The 9943-nt window shown below is 35.3% G+C and overlaps 2 long non-coding RNA genes across 2 annotated transcripts; both read right to left on the reverse strand.

Moving 5' to 3' along the window:
• Positions 1-6624: 6624 nt before the first annotated feature.
• Positions 6625-7330, reverse strand: LOC138886880 (uncharacterized). The gene is made up of 2 exons (XR_011405818.1): positions 7236-7330; positions 6625-6994 (listed from the first exon to the last, which is right to left on the reverse strand). It is a non-coding gene; the product is annotated as an uncharacterized lncRNA (long non-coding RNA).
• A 1669-nt stretch (positions 7331-8999) lies between these two features.
• LOC104222308 (uncharacterized) lies at positions 9000-9943 on the reverse strand. The gene is made up of 3 exons (XR_709914.2): positions 9839-9943; positions 9646-9693; positions 9000-9463 (listed from the first exon to the last, which is right to left on the reverse strand). It is a non-coding gene; the product is annotated as an uncharacterized lncRNA (long non-coding RNA).

Genomic DNA, 9943 nt, shown 5'->3' on the forward strand with positions numbered 1-9943 from the left:
TCCTGGGCGGAAATTATTATTTTTCCCAACATATTAAACATGCTGACTGATGCACTTTGGAAAGTTACAACTCTGGTTTCTCAGAAACTTCCTCAACATTAGAGATTGAGATTCCAAATTCAGTATATTAGATTTGCAATAGGCACTTTCCAGTTTACAAAAATGAATTTGTACAGACAGACAAGGTGGGATACAATTTTACATGGTATATGCATAATGAAAGACCTAAAAATTCCTTTAAACTATATATTAAAAAACAGAAGGAGCAGCAGAACTACAAATAATCCTTCTCATTATTCTCACATTTAAATGTCCAAGGTTCAACATCAACAAGCATCTTGACCACTTGTTTCATGTTGGGGCGTAAATTAGGAAGTTTAGTAGTACATAGTGCAGCAATCTTCAACACTTTGATCATGTCATCTTGTACAAGCTCAGACACCACCTTTTGATCAAGAACACTTGCTTTGTCATTTAGATGAGTTGATGCCCAATAAACCAAGTCTTTTCCTTCTCCATAGTCTTCCTCTATTGGTTTTCTTCCAGTAACTAGTTCTAATAGCACAACTCCAAAGCTGTATACGCCGCTCTTTTCTGTTACTCTGAAGGGCATGGCGGGGTGTGGCCATGGCACGGCGCAGGACGTACGTATATGCCATCTCTGTCAACATAACCAAATATAAACACAATGTTAGAAAACTAGTACTCCCTCCGTTTCAATTTATGTGAACATGTTTGATTGTGTACGGAGTTTAAGAAAAACATGAAGATTTTTGGAATTTATGGTCCTAAACAAGTCAAAAAGTAGCTCAGAATATTTGTGCGGTTATAAAAGCTTCTCATTAAGGGTATAATGGTAAGTTTAAGCTAAATTATTACCAAATTTAGAAAGGGATCATTTTTCTGGAACGGACCAAAAAGTAAATAGGTTCACATAAACTAGAACAGAGGGAGTACCTTTTTTGTGTATGCAAAAAATAACAGTAATTAGTGATTGGTTGAAACATCTAAAAGGGCAGCATGGTGCACTAAGCTCCCGCTATGCGCGGGGTCCGGAGAAGGGCCGGACCCACAAGGGTCTATTGTACACAGTTTTACCCTGCATTTTTGCAAGAGGCTGTTTACATGGCTCGAACTCGCAACCTTCTGGTCACATGGCAGGAGCTAAATAGCCATACACCAGTTACGCGAAGGCTCTCCTGCAAGTTGAAACATACACCAGGAGCTAAATAGCCATGAGTGCCTGCAAAGTTGCTGAACTCGGAGCCTCTAGAGGAAATTTCTGAAACTTTTGCAACACCAAAATCAGAAACTTTTGCTTCATACTCCTCATCAAGTAGAATGTTGGTTGACTTGATATCCCTCGTCAAAACTTTCAATCCATTTCCTTTCCACAGCTGCTTTACAGCCACTGTGCCACAACCTTTCTTCAAATCTAACCGATAAACTTTTCCTGTACCTCCACTTCCAATCAATTTGTCCTCATCGACATCACAAATTTCTTCTGCATCAAGTTCTGATAAGTTCAGCTGCTGTCAACTACCAATTCTAGAAGTCCACCATTGTTGAATGAAGAATTCAACCACCAACCACCTTCTTTAAGGTTATAAATAGAGCCTTATGTTTTACACAGAAACATCAATCCAGAGAGATTGAAATACAATCCAGGAAGAGATTGTGAGAACAAAAAGAGAGTTTGGTGATGTTTTTTGTAGAGAGAAATTCTTGGTGTAAATTCTCTATAATTCTATTCTTGTGAAATAAAGTTGTTTTTCCTCCCAAATAATCTTCATATTGATCCGAGAATCACAACAAGTTCCACATTTAATGGAAACTTTCAATCGTCCATTTTGGATCCATTCCCCCCAATCGCTTTTCTGGATCAGCCTCTGCATTGTGCTTGTACTTGAAGTAACTCACAAGTATTATTAGAACAGCCAAGGAAAGCAAGACAAGTCTAAACACGACTACTTTGCTTTTCATGAACTTGTCCTGAGCAGTCTCTCCACCACAAATTCCCAAGCCCGAGTTCATTGAGATCCTGATGCTTTGATCAACACAAAGCCCCTTGTTTCCTGCAAACGCTTTGTCTCCTCCCATTGTCAACAAATCTGAAGAAACCCCTCCTGTCAGCCGGTTGTTGGAGAGATCCAATGAAGACAACTTCAGGTTATCCAACAACAACAACAACGACCCAATATAATCCCACAAATAGGGTCTGGGGAGGGTAATATGTTGCAGACCTTACCCCTACCCGAAGGGTAGAGAGGCTGTTTCAAGGAGACCATCGGCTCAAAGAAGCAACGGGAGACCCTTCAGGTTATCCAAGTTTGTTGGAATTGAACCGGTAAGATTGTTAATCGAGAGATTCAGGGAGTTCAACGAGGCCATCATTGTTGATAATCGAGAGATGATTTGAAGTATGATCCAAGTCTGCCAACCTAGGAAATTCCCCCAACTCTGATAATGGTATTGATCCATACAGCAAGTTTTTCTCCAAAGGCAAAGATGAAATTTGTTTCAATGTACCAAGTTCAGATGGTATTGTGCCTGAGAATTTGTTGTTTGACAAAACCAACTGATTCAACTTTGTAGCGGCAGCGCCAATTCCAGGAGATATAAATTAATCCAATGTTAGTAAATGAGCCCACAACCACACCCCAATTCTAGTTTCAGCAGCAGAAGTCAGAAAACTTTCCTCTAGAAGAGTTATCCAACCTTTGCTTTGTTCAACTTTTCTCTCATAACTCAAAGGAATTCAAAAGTTCAATGAGACCCCAAAGTTTTTCAACAACATGAAAAAAAGATTCAAGAGAAAGGAATATGCACAGTTCAACAGAATTATATGGGGATAAAGGCAGTTCGGTGCATAAAGCACCCCGAATCACGTAAGGTATGAGGAAGGGCCACACCCGAAGGACCTACTTAAGGATATAGGCAGTTCTGCCTATAAAATTTATTTTTATACTACTTAAGGATTATTGAGGTTAGTGGTAGTCTTTGATCCACACTTATTATAGAGCATTTACTGTTAGAAATGTCTCTTCTAGTGTGGCTCACATATAAAGTAATAAATTATTTACCTTGTCTTCCAAAGGAAATAATATATCAGATAATATTCTGTAGTTATGCATATATGGTAGTTTCTTTGATGGAAAGAAATTACCATATATTAGGAGTCCTTAGGGTAATTATAATTTATGGAGAAGTCCCTAGGGCTAAAGTATTTGCCTAAGAGTCCCCAGCCTACCTATAAATACGCTTGTGACTCCATCAGTTTGGTATCCAACGATAGGCACAGACTAGAAGGCTCTCTAGGTTTTCTGCTAAAGGTTTCAAAGGCAATTTTCTACATCACTTGAACAACTATGGCTAAAGGTATGTTCCTATTAATATTCCGCTGCGTTGACTCTGTATTTGTATTGGAATTATAACATGTGGTATCATAGCCTTCCTTTAGTCATGTTGTTCAGTACTATATTCTGCTTGAAAATAATGCGAAAGGTGTTTTCTAATTATGGCTGCTTACCGTCGTTGTTTGTTTTATTTAATTTGAATGAATCTTTATGGCTGAAGGAGCACCGCTATTGTATTGAAGCGATATGCATATTTCCTTGTTTGGAAATATCGTCTTTTGTTTGGTTACTTGAGCCATAAAAGTCAACTTTGTCTTTAAAGACATGAAATTTAGTTGCTTTTATTAACGGATTGCTTAGGCAGACGAATTTAATTACTCTAAATTGCATTGGTACTCTTTATTTTGATAGATCATAATTCTTATGTGACACCAATTCATAACATGTGAAAACACCTATTTTTTATGAATACTTAACAAAATATGGGGTTTTAAAGCTTATATCATAACTAACTGAAGATCTGTCTCGGTATAACAGAATTGTTAAACTATAATTGTTTAACTTGATATATCACGTCACGGTGCTTGCTATTAGTAAGATTTATAATGCAACGAGCCGTTACTAATATTTATATTAAGTTATGGCAGTCTTTGTGAAGTTTTGCTCTTGATTTAAGATTTCGCTTTTGATTTTAACAAGGATTTTTGTATAGTACATTTACTTGTGTTAAAGAAGGGTGATTCAATAAAGTTTCTTTTTTAAGATAAAGATGCACATGACATTAAGCTACTAAAACTACTACTAAAAATACACAACTACGTTAAAAAAAAACTAAAATGATAAAAAGCTAATTATCCAAAGGAATTTTCCCACCACACACTTAAAAGAGTGCAATATCCTTAATACACATCATAAATAAAATCAAGAGGGTAAGAGAAACTCCCAGGAAGGCCAAAGGCAGAAGCAATAGTAACTCATGGGGTACTCAGACTTCTCCCAAGGATGGTCCTTTGTGTGGGCACCTCACACTTAGTTCCAACCATCTGGATCACTTTTGCACATTTTCTATGTCTTTGCTCCCTATGCTCAAAATCCTACAAAATAAAACAACACAACAAAAATAATACAATAAGAAAAAAATCAAAACTAAAAAAACGGTAAAGTTAGGTTTCCTCCCAACAAGCGCCTAATTTAATACCGCAGCACGACGTGAACCACTTTTTACCTCCACCTCAAACTTATAAATTAAGCCCCTAATTTGGCTTCAAGCTTTCTGTTATGCTCCCGGGGCGGTAAGACAAATTTCATTGGGCCAAGTAACTAATATCGCATCCTACACTTCTTGGCTTTCGGATGAGGTATGTAATTCTGTCTCTCTGGCACGACGAATTCAAGAATGTAAGCACCCCGTTTCTCGTCCATTGGCTCTTCTAAAGGCTCAGATGACTGGATTTCCATGTCATCATCCAACCACAATATTGAAAAATGTATGGAATGAGGATCAATATGCCTTAACTCTAAAATTGTATTACCCTTTACATCCTCATATTTACTTGCACAAGAGTCTTCAAATATAACATTATCTGCTTCCTCACATGGCTCTAGTGTACTTTTCTCAACATGGGCATCATCAATAAAAATATGCTCGAATGATTGGCTCTCCACTTTTAGCTCCTCAATTTGGCATATAAGCTCATTTTCAGTTTCACACAACTCACTACTATTTTGTTGGGTGTTAGACGCATCAACCTTTGCATTCAATTGAGCCTCTAAGTCGTGAATAGTAGTGCGAAATTTATCAATCTCTTGCCCCAGTTCAGCTCTTCCTTCTATAAAGTATCTCATCTCATTTGTAATTTTCTCATGTTGAGCCTCATATATTTCTAATCTTTCAGCTTGTTCCACCAACCAAGATTGGTTCAAAATCTCCTTTTTTAAAAAAAAAATTCTCTTGCTGGTACTCGCTCTCTTCATTTAATTCTTCCATATTGGCCTTCATTCTTGTGATTGTTGCCCTCATTCTTTTCATATTTTTTTTGAGTTCATCGTATTGCCTCAAAATATCACTAATATATGCATCACATTCCATATCTTGCACTTTATTTCTCTTATCAAACTCACAAACACTGTTAGAAAGATCATAACAAGGGCTCAAAGAAGGATGAAAAGAATTAGGACAGTCATCCCAATGGCCATTGTGACCACCACACATATTACAAATATTCCACTCAAAGGATTGAGATTGTGCGCACAACTCACTCCCGGAAACATTCTGACAATTTTTTCACTAGTGAGGTCCTCCACAATATAGATTAGGATCATTAAAATAAGAATAACCATCATTCGAATAATTTTCATTCTAATATGCCATGTTAAAATAAATCATAAAATACTAACTAAACTAAAACAACAAAAAACTTGAATAGATAAAAAAATAAATGTCTAATCTAGAAAAATAGCTAATTCTAAGTTCCCGGCAACGGCACCAAAAATTTATTGCGGCCAAACGCACACGCAAGTATACTCGATCGTCAAGTAATAAAGTGATAATATAGAGTGTCGAACCCACGAGGACTTGTTATCAACTAGATCAGACTATCCTAATTATCTAAATAATGATTAAATCCAAAAGTAATGATGTTAAAGTAATTAACTAAAAATAATAATGAACTCTGAACAAAGAAAGAGTAGATTGTTATGTTATCAATATAATGAAAACGATACAGGGTTATGGGCTATCTAACATTCCTATTGTATTATTCAATTGAATTGACTAACTAATTAATCTAGCTTATTGGTTGACAGGGTTAATATTGCTTATAAGAATTTGTCGAGTTCTTACTAGCCTATTCACGCTAACCTAACACCTATATGTTTATGGAGTTAGAACTAGCAAAAACGCATTTATAATTCATGTACATCAACCAAGCAAGGAAATTAGGTATATTTTTATCCTAACCGTGAATCTGTTTCCTGCCTCATGTTCAAGAACTTGCTCTACTCAATCCTATGTGCAATTTAGAATTCCCACCTTCGAGTTTAATTCTAGATTCATGGATAGTATTTAATTGGTGATAAAGCAATCAAATAATCAAGCGTAAGATTGAATAAATAAACTAATATGATAAATCAAGAAAGCAAAATCAATACTCGAATAACAATAGTCATGAAAGAACTACAACCCTAGAACGTGAAATTTAGCTCCACATAGATATGGTATTCAAACAACAAATCATACAAAGAAACATAAAAATTATTAAGTTTGGGGGAAGAAAGATGGAATTTGGTGAATTCTGGCCTTCACTGCAGCTCTATGATTGTGTTTTCCTCTCAAAAACGTCCTCCCCCGGTCAAAAGTTCCTTTCAAAAATGTTCTCCTCCTCCAAAATAGGTTTAGGACCCCTTTTATACGAGTCGGGGATATGTAGGGCCGAAATAACTAAGTCCCAAGCGAAATAGGACAAGTCCCCGTCACCAGCGCCCAGGGTAGCGTGGAGCGTTAGCCCTGGCACTGGATATTTATGCTTCTAGAAACTGGCCCACAGGTAGCGCCCCACCCTAAATGTGCACTTTTACTTTTTCTTCCCATTTTCGCTCTAATTCGCATACTTTTGTTTTAAACTGCATCCGAATGATTCCTACACATAGAAATACCACAAATTAGCACAAACCATTATATTATACATTCGAAATCTACGAGACATAAGCGCAATGCGAGGCAATATACATAAAAATATGTATACTTTAAGCAGAATATCAGTTGCCCTTGCTCAACTTTTGAAATAAAAGAATATCTATTATAACCATAAACTCATAAGCTAGTGTCAAAAAATAAATTCTAAATCACACAAATATATATATTTTTTTATTTATTTTTACCATTTTTCAAACCTAAGGTCCATTTTTCAGAGAATTGATGGAAGTTGTACTTGGAAGGGCAAAGAAAATGATACTTTGACTAGGACAACCAACAAGATAATGCCTGCATTGAAAAAGAAAATGAGAACAATTAGATATGGAGTCATTTTCCCAATAAGTGGAGATTTGATTATGGAATAAAGTGATACTACAATAACTTATTATAACTCATCCAAGACCATTTAATATTACTATTTTCTAGAATCCGAAATCCAAAATTCGAATTCGAAATATGCTAAATCCGATCCGATCCGATCCGTGCACAGCCCTAGCTAGGAGTAGCACTGTAGGACAGAATTATCTAGAACTAAAATCCTACCTTACAGTTATTCAATACTTACGCTGGTGGAAAATAGCAAGTATTATATAGAATTAATTGAGGTGCGCATAAGCTGATCCGAATATCACGATTAAAATAAACTATAAAATAGCAAGTATTATATAGAATTAATTTTTGGCTTCAAGCCAAGAATATTTCTTGGAGAACACCCCTCATCAATTAGTGATTCCCTAATATGTGAGGTAATATCTCGCCCTAATTGTTTTTTAGAATAGGAAAAGTATTCAACCAAAAATAAATCACATCATACAGACAAGATTTTTATTTGATAGCAATATTTAATTGTACTAGGAAGTTCTATAGTTTCAAATGAATTTTGGATACTTGGAGTGTGTTTGGTACGAAGGAAAATATTTTTCGAAAAATATTTTTCAATTTTTTTATATTTGGTTGGCTTAAATATTTTGAAAAATATTTTCCTCGTGAACTCATTTTCCTCCAATTGGAGGAAAATGTTTTCCCTATCAAAGGAGGGAGAAAATATTTTTCAAAATTCTTTTTCAACCTTCCTCACCCTATTCCTCATCCCCACCAACCCAACCCCCCAACCCCACTTACTCACCCACTCTGCCTTCACCCTAAATAAAAATATTGTTAATAGTACTTTCTTTTCATGTTATAGATAGATTTTTTTTTTCATTTCAACAAATGAATATTTTCTTTTCATGGTATAAAAAAGTATTTTTTTTATTTTAACAAAAAAAGGTACTTTCTTTTCATGATGTAGAAAGAATATTTTCTTTCATTTCAACAAAATGAGTATTTTCTTTTCAAGATTTAGAAAAAGTATTTTCATTTATTTCAATAAAATGATTACTTTATTTTCATGTTGTAGAAAAAGTACTTTCTTTTCCAACCAAAAAAAGAGTATTTCTTTTTTATAGTTATGGATCATAAATTTCAACGTTATTTTGCGTAAAAAAAGTAAAACAGCACATTAGTTTCTTTGGATTTATGCGACTTTTAGAAGAATAATTAAATTATTAAAGAAAATAAAGGTTGGGTAATTGGAGGTATATCTATTGATGTAATCATTATACTCCCTCCAGTCCACAATAAGTGACCAATTTACTTTTTTATTTTGGTCCAAAATAAGTGTCCATTTACATAGTCAAGAAAAAATTCAATTTATTTTTCCAAAATCACCCTTATTCCTCACATTTGAGAAGAAAAGTACTACTATAACTATACCGCAACATTTAAGTAAGGGTAATTTAGTCACACTAACTATTTTTATCTAGAATTTAGTATTTCCTTAATGGATGTGCCCAAAACAAATTGGTCACCTTGACCTCTAATTTTTGTCATTCAATCACAAAAAATATTCAAGTCCATTTACACAAGGAAATTTTAGAGCATAAAAACAGGGTTAAAATCAAGCAAAATACGGCAAGAAATGCTTAAGAGGTCCCAGGCAAGAACACATACTTCAAGATACAAGAATAGCATATCTTAATCAAATCATACAGTTGAACAAGCTTATAAGTGACTCTAAAATCATGAAAAAGCTGGCAAATTTACAGCTGAATTTGGTTTCTAAAGACTACTGGTAAACAAAGGCATGTTAACACCCACAAAATTTTAGAAGGGCGATGAGTTTATAAATTCTTAAGAAGGAGGCGACAGTTTCATGCGCATCCGTTGCAAAATGACCATTTCGCTTGCACACAACCAACCGAGTGTGCAGTACATCTTAGAGCCCAACAGTTCTGGCTGATACCTCACTCAAACAGAACAAAAATGACAAGGAGCGGTCACATAAACAGCTTCTTAAGCAGGAAGGAGCGAATCAAGGTGAACCCGACACCCCAGGGAATAGTTCAGATATTTTGTTGAAGACATCCATCACCTATGACCATATGTGCAAATATATGCATTAGGTATTTATCAATGTTTATATGAGTGTATTAACATACATGGAACGTAATATGCATTAGGTATTTCATGTGATGACAGCTCTCATGTAGTGAAGCAAAATTTCAGACAGTCTTAACAAATGCAGACTTCATACGATGAAACTATGTTCTTTACCTCCTTGTCGTTTTGATATTTTGCGATACTCAGTGGATTCTGAGAGCACTGCAATAATCATAAAAGTCAGAGTGCATCAACACTTCAGGCCATAAAAGTGCATCTCTTTGAAACTTCAATAAAGTCAAGATTAGATATTTATAAAATTAAGAGAAAAAAAAAGTTAAGACAGATAGGAGCAAAAAGTGCATACATCCATGATGGCTGCTTGAACTCTTGGATTTTGGAAAGCCATAGCAACATCAGGATTAGCCATAATTTTCGAAATGACTTCCTCGGGAGTAAGCCCTATTTGATC

The sequence above is a fragment of the Nicotiana sylvestris genome, chromosome 3, assembly GCF_000393655.2.
Source record: "Nicotiana sylvestris chromosome 3, ASM39365v2, whole genome shotgun sequence".
NCBI classification, from domain to species: Eukaryota; Viridiplantae; Streptophyta; class Magnoliopsida; order Solanales; family Solanaceae; genus Nicotiana; species Nicotiana sylvestris.